At 34.5% G+C, this 18,224-nt stretch overlaps 1 protein-coding gene across 3 annotated transcripts in view; it reads left to right on the forward strand.

Annotated features, from left to right (window-relative positions):
- SYT1 (synaptotagmin 1) overlaps window positions 1-18,224 on the forward strand; it is a 541,914-nt gene that overhangs the window by 170,957 nt on the left and 352,733 nt on the right. For all 3 annotated transcript variants that reach the window (XM_067697425.1, XM_067697423.1, XM_067697424.1), the window contains one exon: window positions 11,217-11,275. The gene's annotated coding sequence lies outside the window, so the exon portion shown is untranslated. The remainder of the gene's footprint in view (window positions 1-11,216; window positions 11,276-18,224) is intronic.

Genomic DNA, 18,224 nt, shown 5'->3' on the forward strand with positions numbered 1-18,224 from the left:
GCCTTCTGTAATCTCATTCTAAGATTGTCTACAATATGATCCAATCTACTTTTCCAGCCTTATTTCTCTGTCCTTGCATACACCTGGTTCTCCTGCCATACCAGCCTACTGTCTAGAAAACAAAGATGCCTAGTGCTTTTCCTCCTCCATCGCTTAGCTTCTCCATAACTGGTCCCTCTGAGATGCTTTTCCCTATCAAAACTCAAACAAAGAATAGATCTTCCATGTACCCTAAGCCGTTAGGGCTTTTGCTACTCCTTTGGATTTTAGTTTACATACAAAGAGAACTCATTATAGTCTGCTTCAGGTAAGAGTTATGAGTGGGTTCAACGCTCCCTCCCCCACCCTACCTTTTGGATAGAAATTTCTTGGGATTTCTCGTTTTTGTATTCAGAACAGTGTTGGGCAGGTGCCTTGCCCAAAGTATTCCATCAGCAAAATCCATTAAATGAAAATATATCATGAAGGAATTGCATCACTTGCCTCGGTGAGGCTCTCACAGAATGAAAGAAATAAGAATAGTTGTTTAAACAGTCTTACGTTTAAATTAAATGGAGGGGTAAAGTGATAGTGTCAGCTCAGAAGTACACCTACATTGTCCTTAAATAATGACTTGTTTTAGGTGAAACAGGTTCAGTTTCCTTCAGATGTGTATCATGTCTCCAGTATTGTTGCTTCAATTCTTATCTCCAGTCTGCACTCACCTCCCATGATCACCATCTAGACTTTTGGAGCTATTGCTCATGTATATACACATACATACATATATGTATGTATCTTTATTTATATTTTCTTTATTCCAGAAAGAATAAAATATTTGTGTTTAATAACAGAATAAATGCTCATCCAATTTTAAGGATTGATTTACATAAATGACACCTACTAAATAAATCCTTGATAAAAGAGAGATGAATTAAAATAATCTCAAAATAGTATCATTTGCCATGAATTTAACTATGAATGGCACAATTATTTGATTCCTCCCATGTTAAGAGTCTATTTTAAAAGTCGCTAAGGGGCTTCCCTGGTGGCGCAGTGGTTGCGAGTCCGCCTGCCGATGCAGGGGACACGAGTTCGTGCCCCGGTCCGGGAGGATCCCACATGCCGCAGGGCAGCTGGGCCCGTGAGCCATGGTCGCTGATCCTGTGCATCCTGTGCTCCACAACGGGAGAGTCCCGCGTACCGCAAAAAAAAAAAAAAGAAAGTCGCTAAGAACGTTTTCCTGACCTAGAGAGCTTGTAAATTTTATTATATACCTCCTGCAAATACTTCTGATCATCAATTTTAAATAATATTAAATTTGAGGTTGTGGTACACTGTGCCTGATGTGTTGATTGGGTCTTCTATGTTGACTTCTTTTCTTGGCATTTGCTTCTTTTCAATAAAGGAGCATGAAGACAATCCAACATAGAAACGGCCTCTTAGGACCATGTTATAGCTAATCAAATAAATGCAGAATTTTATATTTTAGGCTTGCAGAATTTTATATTTTCACCAAGACAGTCACCTCTCTCCCCTTGTTAGGGTGATGATCCATGTTAGTTCCCTATCATGTAACTTTCATATTAGACACATCACAGAACTAACCTGGCTTTTTCTTGTAGAACCTAAAAGAAAAGTGAACAAGTACACAGATAATGGTCAAGAGAATAAGGTTTGAGAGGTAGTAGTTTTCTACCTGGGAGAGAGAGAATGTGGTGTGGAATAGTATAGAATAAGATACAATATTGTTCACTTGAAATGTCTGGAGTATATGATACAACCACACCATCAAATTGGCAAACTAGATTTTTAGTGAGAGGGTACTGCATAGAGAAGGGAGACTGATTGGGTTCTTCAATTGTTTAGTTCAACAGACATTTATTTAGAACCTCATATATGCCAGGCAATGTACTAGGTGCTTCCAAGTACATTGTCATGGAGTTAAACAACCTCAAAAACTTTAACATGATGTACTAAGTGCTATGATACAGATATGAATTGGCATTCTATTGGACAGAGACCTTTTCTTCTACTTCATTTTGTTCCACACAACTCCTGGAATGGTACTACAGAAACACAAGGACATTTGTTGAGATTTGCCTGATTAGAGAGATGGAACTGTGACTTGACTTGGGGCCACCTCCAGTACATGGACAGTAAGACTGTGATTTGTATTCAAATCGGAAAAGGTCTGTGCTTCCCATCAACCTCTGCCAACCAAGTTTACTATTCTTAATATAATTAGCATTTAAATGATTTCATTATGTTGACATTTTAGTCCATGTTATGATTGTTAGTAAAATTAGAAATCCACATGTGGTAGATGATACTTCATAGACTTCATTGAAGTCTGTTAAAGTGAATGATTACATTAGTTTCTGAGTCTCCCCTATATCAAAGAGATGGAAGTGATGATAATAAAATCAGTTTCTTTTCAAAAATGACATGACCTTAAACTATAAAGAGGAAATTACAATGCTAGGGAATTCTCTGGCAAAAGCCAGAACACCACTGAGAAACACAGTAAAAGTTCACCTGCTGTAATATGTAAATCCAAAAGAATTTTTATTTTAAATTGAAAGTTGTTCTCTTCAGTTGAGTTTTCTATCAGTGGGCCCAAAACTCAGGCCCTTATAATCCCTGCCTAGAATCCTGCCTCCAAGGGAATTTCCCTGTTCTAAGGAATTAGTTCTAAGGAATTAATCTTGATCGTATTCCTTTTGTCAGTGAAAATTAGTCGCCATCCACATTAGACCCCTAAAGGATCAAAGAATAGAAGCTGGGAAACCAGCTCACCCATGTTATTGCCTCACTGGACCTGTTGTTATTCCATTCATTATATCACTTCATGGGTGAAATGAAAGTCTTTTTTCAAACCCAAGTAAAATAGTGTCAAATTTTTAAGTGAAATTTTATTGAACTCTCCCCCAAATTTCTAATGCTAGATCACTCAACTGCTTTCTCTAGTGAAAAATTTAGTGTGACTTAACTATACATTCTCCATGTAACTTGTTGGACATTCTTCATTTCTCTCAAGTATATTTAGGTTTTGAAAACATCTTTGAGTTCTCTGAGTAAATCATTAATTCAGAATTTTATAGGATTGCATTTATGGTTATTTTGAGAAAAATAATTTTAGCAGAATTAAGTGGTTTGTTCTTATAGCAAGTGTCTTATTTCATTTCTTCTCCCCTTTGGTCTTTTCTATTCATCAATTTGTTTTCATCCACTGATGGGGGATCTCGAGTCTGGTGTTCTGAAACTGACTTCATGTGCATTCACTTTCGGAGTGGAGATCCCATTCTATTCTTTGAAATGCTTACCATTTCCAATACCCACACATCTAATTCTAAGAACTAGTTTTTAAAATGTGTTTTCTCCAAGTAAAGTTTTTTGGGTTTGGTTTTTTTGTTTGTTTGTTTGCTTTTTGTTTTTTTTGTTTTTTTTAAATTTCTAAACCTCTTAGAATTAAATAAGCATTGTCCATTTAAAGAGTTGAGAGTTTGGCCGTTTGAGTTAACACAAACCTTTGTGCTTTGGGGTCATCACATAACGTCTTTTAGCCATCGCCCCGGTATGTAGCTCTTAACTTAGGTATTCACTCAAATTTGGTTGACTCTAGTTAGAAAATGTATCTCTAGACATCCATGAGCATGCAACTTTTACTTCCTGCCTAATTCGATGTGAACTGTGTAGATGTTCGTAGGACAAATGTTTTATGCGTCTCATAAATATATCCTTGAAGGTAGTCCCACAATAGTAAATCCTCATATGTAGATGAAACTATTATGTTGATTTAGAAATCTTTTGTTTAATGTAGGAATAATGCGATTCAGGTAAAAGTTCCAGGAGTAGTAATGGATTTTACAAAGGTTACATGTTGAACATTCCTTGAAAAGACTTCTACTTTTAAGGCTTTTTACGCTTCAGAGATTAGATATATTCAATTACTTTTAGAAACCAAAGATACCTCAATGAATCAAGTAATCTAGTCTTTTTCCTTAGGGTAGGTATTGTGTTACCCCATCTTACAGATGAAGCAATTAAGATGCAGAAAGCATGTGAATTGCTTCAGGTGATACACACTGAATAAGTAGAAGAGGAATGTCTAGAAAACAGGCTTTTTACCTTCTCAAAGTCCATTCCAACACTACAGAGACTTTGTTGCAAAGGAAAAATGGGATTCAGATAGAGAGCTGAATGTAGATACTGACTCTACCATTTACTAATTCCAAAGAAGTTGTGACCTGAGTTTGCTCTTATGCAGAGATTTAACACCTACTTCAGCATGCCCTTGTGAAGATGAATGTGATAGATAGATGCAGTTTGCTGAGCGCAACTAATTAAATAGCAGTTATACTTACTTTTTTAAATCATGCTGCTTCTCCAAAAATAAGCATATAAACCCCAACAATGAATCTTTGGAGAGGGCAGTTTTCATGTGAATATAAAGGCCCAGGATACTATAAGCAAATTTGTGTTGATTTTTTTTTAATGTACCAGTAAGAAAGAGATAAATAAGACAATGTCTTGAGAACTAGTTTCATGTGAGAAATCACTAATTTTCTATTTTATCTCTACAATTTTTCCCCGAGTAAATAGAAGTGACTGAAGACCACTTCTTCTAGGCTATGGTTTTGTCACAGCCGGCCCTGAACTTCCAGCTTGGTACTTTCCCATGGTGCTGAACTAAACTCAAAACACAACAGAATTTGAGCCAATCAGCATAGACCTGTAAAGATTTCATGCCATATCCCAACATCATGCTTATTTGGTCACTGAACTTTGTTGGGCTTGAATTTGCAGCAAATCCAGGTTTAAATGTCATTTTCTCTCCTTCAATCTCAAATCTGTATACAGAATTGATGCCCCACTCCCCCTACCCAACCTCAAAAAATTGGGAAAGTTGAGTCAACTTATTTTCATTGCTTGTCACTTCATCATGTCTTATTAGGACAGGTGTGGTTTTTATAGCTACCTCGGAGCCCTTTGTAAAGATATTTGGTTGGCTTCTCCTTTTCCAGCAATTATGTCAGCATCTATGTTATGTAAATATTCTCCACAGTCTCTTAATTGTTGCAGCACCAGAATCTGTAGAGAAATCAAAACCCTCTGAAAATAGTCCAGTTCATTTGTGTTCTCTTTCACTTGTGCCTTCCTCCTCTTTTGTACCCTTGGCTGCCCACAGAGACACTAATTCTGCCATCAACAACCCTCCATCTTTCTTATAGTGGTATCACCATCAGTGGTCTTGTTTCGAACATAGAACCATAAGAAACATCCTGCTCTCTTCTGACAAAGCTGGGAAAGTGGCCCCTCTCACCTCTCCAATAGATCAGACTGAATTGGCAAACTAATTTCAAGTCATAGATTGAGGTGCCTTTCAGGCTATTTGACTAGGTCTTTCTAGTTAAAGAACAGTATACCTTTGATCCCCCTATAATAGGTCCTTGGCCTCTCTTCCCAAAAATGCCAAGAAGGATAAGTGCTGATAAGAAAGCAAGGTAGGGGATCCACGGAAGTCCCAGGATCACCAACCATGGTTAATGGCCAAGAAGTCATTTTTTGGTATCTGCCAATCTGTATTCCAGTACATTTTCTGAGCTCAAAATATACTCTGCCCATCTCCATCAACAGATGAGTGTTTACCATGCATTGACTCATTTTAAGTACCACCTTATTGTAGGGAAACACAAATGCATAGCACACGCCTCCTCTAGAAGTCAATTCAAAATCAGCATAGATGGGACTGGGGAAAGTAATGAGATCATATATAAGTAAGGGCTAAGTTATGTGTTTTTGAATGTAAGTGCTCCACAAGCGTGTAGGAAAGAAACCATGAGGAAGCTAGTGGGTTTTTTTTTTTCAATTTGTTTTATTGAAGTATAGATGATTTACAATGTTGTGTTAGTTTCTGCTATACAGTAAAGTGATTCAGTTATACATAAATATAATAGTTTTCATTTGTTAATCCCAAACTCCCAATCCCTCCCTCCCTTACCACCCTCCCCCTTGGCAACCACAAGTCTGTTCTTTATGTCTGTGAGTCTGTTTCTTTTTCATAGATAGGTTCATTTGTATCATATTTCACATTCTACATATAAATGATGTCATATGGTATTTGTCTTTCTCTGACTTACTTCACTTAGTATGATCATCTCTAGGTCCATCCATGTTGCTGCATTATTTCATTCTTTTTTATGGCTGAACAGTATTCCATTGTGTGTGTGTGTTTGTGTGTGTGTATGTGTGTATATATATCTATCTATCACATCTTCTTTATCCATTCATCTGTTGCTGGACCCTTAGGTTGTTTCCATGTCTTGGCTGTTGTAAAGAGTAGGAAGCCAGTGTTGATCATCAAAGGCATCATGGAGGTATCTGCAACTGTGCCTTGTGGGCCTTGAATTAAATAGCTCTTCATGGAATTAAATATAGATCCTAAGACTTTCTTCAGCTTTTTCTTCTCTAAGATGGACAGTAACAATTCTATGACCATGTAGTAACAGAATATTTCTATGAACTCCTGCCATTTCGTGGCTTCTTTTGAACACTTTCCATTTCTATTCACTTGGGAACTCTAGATGTGGAAGCAGAGAGTGTGTAGTGTCACAATAATAATAAAAAGATAAAGATTTCTACATCTTCATGCTTCTGTCAATAGTATATGTAAATGTCACTTCACACATGCCAAAGCCATAAAGCACATTTTGCATTCTCTCTTCTATATTAAAGTCTCTTTCGATGGGATTTATTTCCCATTACTTGAATCAATGCATTGCTCTTTTATTCATCTTTTCTTTTCCACCCCCCATTTGTCTTCATTTAAAACTCATATCTGGCTATTCTCTTCTACAAAAAGGTTCACAGTTACCCATTTTAATAAACAGAACCACATACAGAAATATTTAGAAATGGAAGGCACATTAGAGAATCACCTTTTTCCACACTCTCATGGCTGATGACATTGAGGTTAAAATAGATTAAGGGATTTGCCTTAAGTCACACACTAGATAAGACAGAGGCAGACTAGGATTATATGACACTTAATTTTACTTTTATCAATATTCAATATTATTCATTCAACAAACATTTATTTGTGTGATAGGAACAATTCTAGGAGCTGAAGGCCAACAGAGGCTCCCCTAGGCATAATTCTGGTCCTGTGGCTCATGTTTCTTTGGGTTTCTTCTCCCTTTGCTGTGCTCACTGTGGCTTCCTGCTATACCTTTTTAAAAAATTGTTTTATTTCTTCATGTATTGATAGTGTCTTTATCTTCACTCAAGTCCCAATTAACTTTCCCAAGCTTTTCATTTAATTAATTCCCATCCTCCTTTTCAAGGTACAAACTGGCTCTCTCCTGGCTCAGTGCCATTCTGCCTCATTATCAGGCCTCCCTTCTAAAATAATTATTTTAAGTATAATGAAAATGTTAAACATGGTTGAACCCAGTATGTGATTTGTTATAACTGACTGCCAACAGCTGTTTTATAGTATGTTTTGACTTGTACAATAAAGTGTCACATCAAAAAAATAAGCAAACCCTTCATCCTTCCCCCCACCCACCCATTTCTTTCTTTGTTGGTAAATATTTGCTTCTATTGCAATGAGGACAGGCTTGTTAGACTTAAGCCTCTTAAGTGACTGAATGGTTAGACACAAAACATAGAAAATGTTCTTTCCTCTAATATGAGATATAATCTTTTGGCCTTCTACCTTCCTTTGAAGGAAAGTCCATATTCTGTGTTATTGCCTTGTTTACTGTTCCTACCAGCAACTATAGTGATTGCATTTAGTTACAGAACATTTGTTTGTTTACTCTATTACTTGATGGAATATTTTTCTTTTACCACCTAATATTCTCTAATAGTTACCCAGATAAATGTCATTGTCTTATCTTTTGTAGCTATAGACAGAATAAAACCATCTTGTGCTTAATGATCAAAATAAGAATAGCCACAGTTCAGTGTAATGTTTTGTAGAGATACTGAAAAATGGCATTTTATATTTATTTAATTTTTTTTAAAGATAGTTTTATTTTCTCTTTTTTGGTCATGTTTGTTTTGCTATTTCAAACTCTCATAAAGCATTACAAGAATAGGACAGGAAGATCTCATATTCCCTTTACCTTGATTAACCAACTGTTTACATTTTATCCTATATATCAGTTTCTCTTTCTGTCTCATAAAAAATGATATACATATATATACATATATATTCTTCATATTATATATGTTACATATGTGTGTGTATATACGCAGTTCATAAACCATTTGAGAATAAGTTGGAAACATGGTGTGACTTATCCTAAATACTTTAGCATATATATCAGTGTATTTCCTGAGTACAGGACATTCTCTTACATTACACAGAACAAGAATCAAACACAGGCAATTTATCGTTGATGTAATACCATTATCTAATGCATAGTCCACATTCAAATTTCATCCACTGTCACAATAATGTTCTTAACGGCTAATTGTTTTTTCCCATTGGTCCAGGATCTAATCTAGAATCATGTAAGCCATTTAATTGTCATGCTGTGCTTTACTTTTTTGTTTAAAAGCTTGCATTCAGTCACTAATGACCTGGATAGTGTCTCTTTTTAAAGTAATTTCTGCTTGCTGACTACTGTTCCAAGAATAGGAATTTAAGCCAAAAGCTGTCTAACAAAATCCCTTAGGAATAATGTTATCTGTGCCGGAAATGGCACAACAACTTTGAAACCCTGTTGTGACGACAAGTTTTGGCATTTCAGTAGGAGACAGTAAAGAGAACTCTAAGTTAAGCAACATTTTGCAGTTTTGAAATTTAAAACTTGGGATAGAGATTCTGTTGCCATTCCAGTCAAGGGGTAATGTTTACAAGTAGCCGTGTTGCACACAGATTCACAGTGCAGACTTTAAATCCAACCCTAAATAAATATTTAGCTCAATGATGTGTTAGTGAATGCTTAGTAAAAATCAATGCTTTCATCAAAATAAAATACTGGAGATATTTTTTAAAGTTTGGATGTAAATATTAGTTATTTGTCATTTTTTAATCTAAGTCCCCTTTTTTAAAAAAGCTGTGCATTTTTAAATGTCTAGCATTAAAATGAATACAAGTAGTTCCCTCCCCCCCAAAAAAAACAAGCAACACTGATCTGTAGTATTTATGACGCCTAAAGCGTGCAGTGTTTTGCTTAGTTCTGTAAATAGAATTATGATTAGGGCTACAAGGTTTCCACAGCAAATTCTAGCCACTGTTGAGCAATAGTGATACCTAAGTCTCAGACAATTTTCTTTTTTCTCCATGTCAGGCTTGCTTCTAAAACTAGATAAAAAGAACATGAAAGAGCCATCGGTTTTACTGACTATGAATACATATCATGTTTTGTGAAAATTATATGAACCTACCTACCTAAACAGATTCATTTTTTTTTTTAAGTATTGTAAAAACAGGCAAAAGTACCAAGTACCAGGAAACTGAGTCAGACCTACTGGTAGCAATTACACTACTGAAAAACCAGATGGTTGACGGGAGGTGCAGAGTCATCCCGTGTTATTTTCACGTTTTCCCTCTAAAAGAGAGAGAGATGTTTATACATGCAAGAGACAGATTAGCTACCAGAAAAATACTACGCACATCCATATTCAGCACGTAGATTAAAAATAAAATAATTGTCTGTTCCCTACAGTAGAACAGGCTTGCCCATTCATCCTTGTGATAGATATGCATGCAAAACCAAAATGAAACCAAATCCCTGCGGATGGCTCGTAAGTCACAAAAACTGTTTAATCCTTTCATTGCATCCCTTTGGGAAGCCTGTCCCTTGGTTAGTAGTAACATGCAATATGTATAATGTCAAGTATTCTGTTAGTTTTTTAGTAGAAAGCCTTCGTTTTTTCTAACAGAGTTTTGTCCCTGTATTTCATATAAAGAGCTTTACGCCACTCTGTTACCTTAATATGTACGTCCATAGAATTCTGTTGTAGCTTTTGTTTTAATAAGAAAAGTGTCAGTAAGCAGAAACCATGTATGGAAATCTTATCTAAAATTGATTGTGGCTCTTATCTAAATTGATTTTAAGAGGCAGGCAGGTAAATCTAAGGTGCATTTTTACATTGCTCTTTCTAGTGGATTTTGCTAGAAAACAGTTGAGTTTCAAGCAGGACTAAAATGAAAGGAGACCTTGGAGTCTTAACCATTGAACAGATGCAGTAAATGCAGCTTTGGAAATACAGCTGTCACTTCACATCTTTTCCACTGAGTACCTATGTAAGCCAATCACCAGAGCTGCTGTCGTTATAATATTTTTGTACTTTTGTTGAAAATAGACACTGAGAACCCTTTAAACAGAGTAACGTGCCTATTATCAACCTATTTTTAAATATTTCATTCCTTCTTGATTTTCATTCCACTTAAATTTTTTGATGACCAAAACTAATGAGAACTTATAATAAAAAGGTACCTGCTTCTAGCACGGTGAAATTGTTCATTTGTGAGTTGCTAACTTATCAAACCAAATCAGAAATTCTTGATATCTTTATGACATTAAAGCAGTTCCTGATATTGACTCTTGGGAAGGATTTAATTTTCTTATTCTCTAAACTGAAAGTTGTACTGCTTTCTGCGATGATGTGAGATTATTTTTCTCTTTATCCCTGATGGGATTTTATATATATGTGTGCATATATTATATATATAGTATATATGTGTATAAATGTATGTGTATATACTTATACACATAAACACACACACTAGAATAGTTTTAGGTTATATCCGAACCTTGATATGGCTCCGAAAATAGGCAAATAGGTAGAATATATTGAAGTGTTCAATATAGCAACAGGCATTTAATTCACTAATAATTGTATGAGTCCTTTTTAATAAATAAAATAATGCAATATTCTCTAACAATGTCTGCCTAACTTAGTAGTATTTCAGTTTTCAAATGGAAAAACTATAATGTAGGGAGCATAATGAACTTCCACAAAATCAGTGTATAAACTATGCACAGAACCTTGATCTCTAAATCTTCAACTTTAAAATCCCTATCTATCTATCTTATACTATATCTACTAAGTATATATTTGGTAGAGTATATATTTGGTATTTGGATGTATATAGTGTAAGATGTTTAAGTAGAAATATTAAATAATAAAATGAATCAGTTATAATTCATGACAATATGAAATGATTCTGAACTGTGTGTACTCACCTAACCATTGCGCATATTGTTTCCTTTTAGGAAAAAAAATACCAAGAAAGAAAACAAAGAACAAAATACCCGAGAATTCCTAAAGAACAGTAAGTACTTTAATGAGACAATGATTATACTAGAGCTTCTATGACCTTACAAATTTCTTTTATAAAAATATTCACCTTTCTGTTTTCTAAGATAAGAAACTAACATACTAAGTAAATGGAGCCTTCTAAAACTCAATTTCAATTTACTGGAGCAAACTGAAAATCATTTATCCTATAATCCTCTTAGATAAGAGGCCAGGGTAATCCTTGTGATACATATATGTGGCAGAAAATGTTTATGTTGATTCCATCATATCTTTTGACTAGCATCATATCATTTTAAATTCTATAGAAGAAAAACAGTAAGTAAAATTTAATCAAAGTACCTCACGTTCTCTGTATGTGATACAAATTTTTTTTCACTTTGAACAAAATTTTAAGCGGAATCAATATGCTTGGTTTGTTTATAGTCATTAAATTAGAATTATTGAAAAATGGCAGCCATCTGCAGGCATTAAAACAGAGCTTAATCTCATTAGTACATTTCTTTCCAATCTTCTCACAACTTAATTATGATGTGTATTTCCTTACATAGCTATTATTTGTTAGTAATAATTGTTTTTATTAAACAAAATTAAGTGCATTCTTGATATCATTCTTTCTGATAAAACTAGTAATATTGTAATGATTTCCTAGATGTAAATAATTACATATAATGTAAATAATTATAAATTTTGAATATGTGAATATCAAAAAATAGTAAAATAAGTATAGGAAAGCAAAATCCACTTTGGTGACCCATGGTATATCACTTTTAATACCATGGTAGTTTTGAAATGAGTTTTCAAATGCATTTCTCTAAAATTTAAAACAGAAATGTTGAAGTAAAATGTAGTGAATTAGCAAAATGATAGATCTATATCTTGATATATATCAAAATAGAATAAAGTCCAATGGAAAGGCTATAAGTGTGATATAAAAAAAGAAATTCATGAATAATTTTTCTAGGATATATACAAATTACACTTAATAAGATTTTCTAGCACCCAAAGAACTTTAAGATGTGATTCATGCATTAAATGATTAAATATAATTAATCATGGTAATGATGATATAAATGCAGTTTATCTTAAACTTATTTTACTTTTGAAGTGTGAGAGAAGCAGGAAGAAAAGGATTTTCTTTTACTTACCTATCTGAATATTATCCCTGTGCTGCCTCACTTTATACAAAGTAATTTACCTCACTTTTTGCTGTGGTTATGGATGGCTGTACACTTTCAGTTTTAATCAGAGATTTATAAAATTCAAACTTCAGAACTTTCAACAACTGTTCCTTGTTTTAAAAAAGAAACTCCAAATATGTGAATTGCTTTTCTGAGGTGACATAATATGTTTACATCGTCTTGGGTATAAGAAGGATAATTTAAGAATTAGATTTTTCTATCATGTTTAAAAAAAAGAAAAAGTGCCGCCAATTTGAGTGAATTGCAGAATATGAAATAAATGGGCAATTTCTTTTTGACATGTTTTATTGCCAACATCTTACTGACCAGAGAAAGTCAACTAAGTAATTCAGCCAAAACATAACACCTAGAAATTGTCCCACAAGAAGGCTAGCTTCCCTTTACGTTTTGTTTTTATGTAAATAAGTCAGTTTTTAAACATAATTTCAATTCCTTACATTACTTATTGGGGAAAAGGTTGGATTTTTAAATGAAAGAACCATGCATGTTTGTTTTAAGGTCTTTATACAAGAGCCAGATAATACCTACCCTAGCCTCTCACAATTTCTTAGTCATCTTCTTATAATTTTATTGTGAAAAGCTATCAGTGGCTTTTTATCTGATCTGATTAATCTATAACTTATTTGGCCTGTTATTCAGTGTGACTTATATAAGTGATTTGATTTGAAATGTAATTTTCAATAGGATTTAGTATGGCATACTTTGGAAGGACCTGATTCAAGTAATGACATCTTTTGCTCATTTGGAATAATCCTAGGGAAAATAATGTATGTTTCCAAGAAAAAAATCATGCCTTTTCTTGGTGCATTTTGTGGTATAGGGCAGTTTTTCCCTTCAGTCTTTAATTGTCTTTTATTTAACAACAACATGTTAAACTACTCGTAAATAATTGTAAGGAAAAAGTGACTCTTTTTAAGATACATATCATCTGATTTAATGGTTCCAGAATTCTTATGCCCTAATCCTTCCTTCTGTTTTTTTTAATTTTTATTTTATATTGGAGTATAGTTGATTAACAATGTTGTGTAAGTTTTAAGTGTACAGCAGAGTGATTCAGTTATACATATACATGTATCTATTCTTTTTCAAATTCTTTTCCCATTTAAGTTATTGCAGAGTATTGAGCAGAGTTCCCTTGCATTACAGTAGGTCTTGTTGGTTACCTATTTTAAATATAGCAGTGTGTACATGTCAATCCCAAATTCCATATTGATCCCTCCCCACTCATCCTTTCCCCCCAGTAACCATAAGTTCATTCTCTAAGTCTGTGAGACTGTTTCTGTTGTGTAAATAAGTTCAATTGTATCATTTTTTTTAAGATTCCCCATATAAGCGGTATCATATGATATTTGTCTTTGTCTGTCTTATTTCCCTTAGTATGATAGTCTCCAGGTCCATCCATATTTCTGCAAATGCCATTATTTCATTCTTTGTAATGGCTGAGTAATATTCCATTGTATATATATATATGTACCACATATTCTTTATCCATTTGTCTGTCGATGGACATTTAGGCTGCTTCCATGTCCTGACTACTGTAAACAGTGCTGCAATGAACATCGGGGTCCATGTATCCTTTCGAACCATGGTTTTCTCCAGATACATGCCCAGAGTGGGATTGTTAGATCATATGGTAGCTCTGTTTTTAGTTTCTTAACGAACTTCCATAATGTTCTCCATAGTGGCTGTACCAGTTTACATTCCCATCAACAGCATATGAGGGTTCTCTTTTCTCCACACCCTCTCCAGCATTTACTGTTTGTAGACTTTTTGGTGATGGCCATTCTGACCATTGTGAGGTGATACTCACTGTAGTTTTGATTTACATTTCTCTAATAATTAGCGATGTTGAGCATCTTATTGTGTGCTTTTTGACCATCTGTATGTCTTCTTTGGAGAAATGTTTATTTAGGTCTTCTGCCCATTTTTAAAATTTTTTCTTTAATATTAAGCCACATGAGATGTTTGTAAATTTTAGAGATTAATCCCTTGTCGGTTGCATCGTTTGCAAATATTTTCTCCCTTTCTGTGGATGGTCTTTTCGTTTTCCTTCTGGTTTCCTTTGCTGTGAGAAAGCTTTGAGTTTAATTAGGTCCCATTTGTTTATTTTTGTTTATATTTCCACTACTCTAGGAGAGGGATCAAAAAAGATCTTGCTGTGATTTATGTCAAAGAGTGCTCTGCCTTTATTTTTCTCCAAGAGTTTGATAGTAGTTGGTCTTATATTTAGGTCTTTAATCCAGTTTGAATTGACTTTTGTGTATGGTATTGAAGAATGTTCTAATTTCATTTTTTTACATGTAGCTGTCCAACATTTCCAGCACCATTTACTGAAGAGACTGTCTTTTCTCCATTGTATATCCTTGCCTTCTTGGTCACAGATTAATTGAGCACAGGTGCATGGGTTTATCTCTGGACTTTGTATCCTGTTCCATTGATCTGTATTTCTGTTTTTGTGCCAGTACCATACTATTTTCATGACTGTAGTTTTGTAGTATAATCTGAAGTCCAGGAGCCTGATTCTTCCAGCTCCATTTTTCTTTCTCAAGATTGCTTTGGTTATTCAGGGTCTTTTGTGTCTCCATACAAATTTTAAGATTTTTTGTTCTAGTTGTGTGAAAAATGCCATTGGTAATTTGATAGGGATTGCATTGAATCTGTAGATTGACTTGGGTAGTATAGTCATTTTGACAGTTTTGATTCTTCCAATCCAAGAACGTGGTATATCCTTCCATCTGTTTGTGTCGTGTTTGATTTCTTTCATCAGCATATTAAAGTTTTCAGAGTACATATCTTTTGCCTCCTTAGGTAGGCTTATTCCTAGGTGTTTTATTCTTTTGATGTGGTGGTAAATGGGATCACTTCTTTAATTTCTCTTTCTGAACTACTGTTGTTAGTGTATAGAAATGCAATAGACTTTTATGTCTATATTTTATATCCTGCATTACCGAATTCATTGATGAGTCTAGTAGTTTTCTAGTAGCATCTTTAGGATTTTCTGTCACCTGCAAACACTGACAGTTTTACTTCTTCTTTTCCAATTTGGATTCCCTTTATTTCTTTTTCTTCTCGGATTGCTGTGGCTAGGACTTCCAAAACTATGTTGAATAAAAGTGGTGATAGTGGACATCTTTGTCTTGTTCCTGATCTTAGAGGAAATACTTCCAGTTTTTCACCATTGAGCATTATGTTAGCTGTAAGTTTGTCATATATGGCCTTTATTTTGTTGAGGTAGGTTCCCTCTATGCCCACTTTCTGGAGAATTTTTATCATACACGGGTGTTGAATTTTGTCAAAAGCTTTTTCTGCATCTATTGAGATGATCATATGGTTTTTATTCTTCAGTTTGTTAATGTGGTGTATCACATTGACTGATTTGCATATATTGAAGAATCCTTGCATTCCTGGGATAAATCCCACTTGATCATGGTGCATGATTCTTTTAACGTACTGTTGGATTTCGTTTGCTAGTATTTTGTTGAAGATTTTTGTGTCTATGATCATCAGGGATATTGGCCTGTAATTTTATTTTCTGTGGTATCTTTGTCTGGATTTGGTGTCAGGGTGATGGTGGCCTCATAGAATGAATTTGGGAGTGTTCCTTCCCCTGAAATTTTTTGGAATAGTTTCACAAGGATAGGTATTAACTCTTTTCTAAGTGTTTGATAGAATTCACCTGTGAAGCCATCTGGTCTTGGACTTTTGTTTGTTGGAAGATTTTTAATTACAGTTTCAATATCATTACTTGTGATTGGTCTGTTCGTATTTTCTATTTCTTCCTGGTTCAGTCTTGGGAGGTTATACCTTTCCAAGAATTTGTCCATTTCTTCTAGGTTTTCCTTTTATTGGCATATAGTTGCTTGTAGTAGTCTCTTATGATTCTTTATTTCTGTGGTGTCATAACTTTTCCTTTTTCATTTCTAATTTTATTGTTTTGAGCTCTCTCCCTCTTTTTCTTAATGAGTCTGGCTAAAGGTTTATCAATTTTGTTTATCTTCTCAAAGAACTAGCTTTTAATTTCATTGATCTTTTCTATTGTTTTCTTCATCTCTATTTCATTGACTTCTGCTCTGATCTTTATGATTTCTTTCCTTCTACTAACTTTGGGTTTTGTTTGTTCTCCTTTCTCTAGTTGCTTTAAGTGTAAGGTTAAGTTGTTTATTTGAGGTTTTTCCTGAAGTAAGACTGTATTGCTATAAACTTCCCTCTTAGAACTGCTTTTGCTGTGTCCCATATGTTTCAGGTCTTCGTGGTTTCATTTTCATTTGTCTCTAGGTATTTTTTGATTTCCTCTGATTTCTTCAGTGATCCCTTGGTTATTTAGTAGAGTACTGTTTAACCTTCATGTGTTTGTGTTTTTTTTCCTTGTAGTTGATTTCTAATCTCATAGTGTTGTGGTCAGAAAAGATGCTTGATATGATTTCAATTTTCTTAAATTTACCGAGGCTCGCTTTTTGGCCCAGCATGTGGTCAATCTTGGATAATGTTCCATGTGCACTTGAAAAGAATATGTATTCTGCTGCTTTTGGATGGAATGATCTATAAATATCAGTTAATCCATCTGGTCTAATGTGTCATTTAAGGCCTGTGTTTCCGTAATGATTTTCTGTCTGGATGATCTGTCCATTGATGAAAGTGGGGTGTGAGAGTCCCCCATTATTATTGTGTTACTGTCAGTTTCTTTTTTATGGCTGTTAGGAGCACCTCAGTATATTAGGCAAATGCTATGTTGGGTGCATATATATTTACAGTTGTTATATCTTCTTCTTGGATTGATCCCTTGATCATTATCTTGTGTCCTTCTTTGTCTCTTGTAACAGTCTTTATTTTAAAGTCTACTTTGTCTGATATGAGTATTGCTACTCCAGCTTTCTTTTGATTTCTACTTGCATGGAATACCTTTTTCCATCCCCTCACTTTCAGTCTGTATGTGTCCCTAGGTCTGAAGTGGGTGTCTTATAGACAACATGTATACGGGTCTTGTTTTGTATCCATTCAGCCAGTCTATGTCTTTTGGTTGGAACATTTAATCTGTTTATGTTTAAGGTAATTGTTGATATGTATGTTCTTATTGCCACTTGGTTAATTGTTTTGGATTTGTTTTTGTAGGTCTTTTTTCTTCCCTTCCTCCTTTGTTCTCTTCTTTTGTGATTTGAGGACTAACCTTAGTGTTGTGTTTGGATATTTTTTCTTTTTTGTGTGTGTATCTATTGTATATTTTCAGCTTGTGGTTACCATGGGGTTTTGCTATAGCAGTCTATATATAAACAAGATTGTTTTTAAGTTGCTGGTCTTTTAATTTCAAATGCATTTACAATATCCTGCATTTGTGCTCTCCTCTTCTCACAGTTGCTGTTTTTGATATCATATTTGTGTGAAAATGATTTGCTACCTTTACTGTATATCTGCCTTTACCAGTGAGCTTTTCCATTCGTAATTTTCTTGTTTCTAATTGTGGCCTTTTCTTTTCTGCCTAGAGAAGTTCCTTTAGCATTTGTTGCAAAGCTGGTTGGGTAGTGCTGAATTCTCTTAGCTTTTGCTTGTCTGTAAAGCTTTTGATTTATCTGTCGAATCTGAAGGAGAGCCTTGCTAGGTACAGTATTCTTGGTTGTAGGTTCTTCCCTTTTATCACTTTAAATATTTCATGCACTGCCTTGTGGCCTGCAGAGTTCCTGCTGAGAAATCAGCTGATGATCGTATGGGGATTCCCTTGTATGTTTGTGCTTTTCCCTTGTTGGTTTTAATACTTTACTTTGTCTTTAA

This window comes from Pseudorca crassidens, chromosome 11 (genome assembly GCF_039906515.1).
Source record: "Pseudorca crassidens isolate mPseCra1 chromosome 11, mPseCra1.hap1, whole genome shotgun sequence".
Lineage (NCBI taxonomy): Eukaryota > Metazoa > Chordata > Mammalia > Artiodactyla > Delphinidae > Pseudorca > Pseudorca crassidens.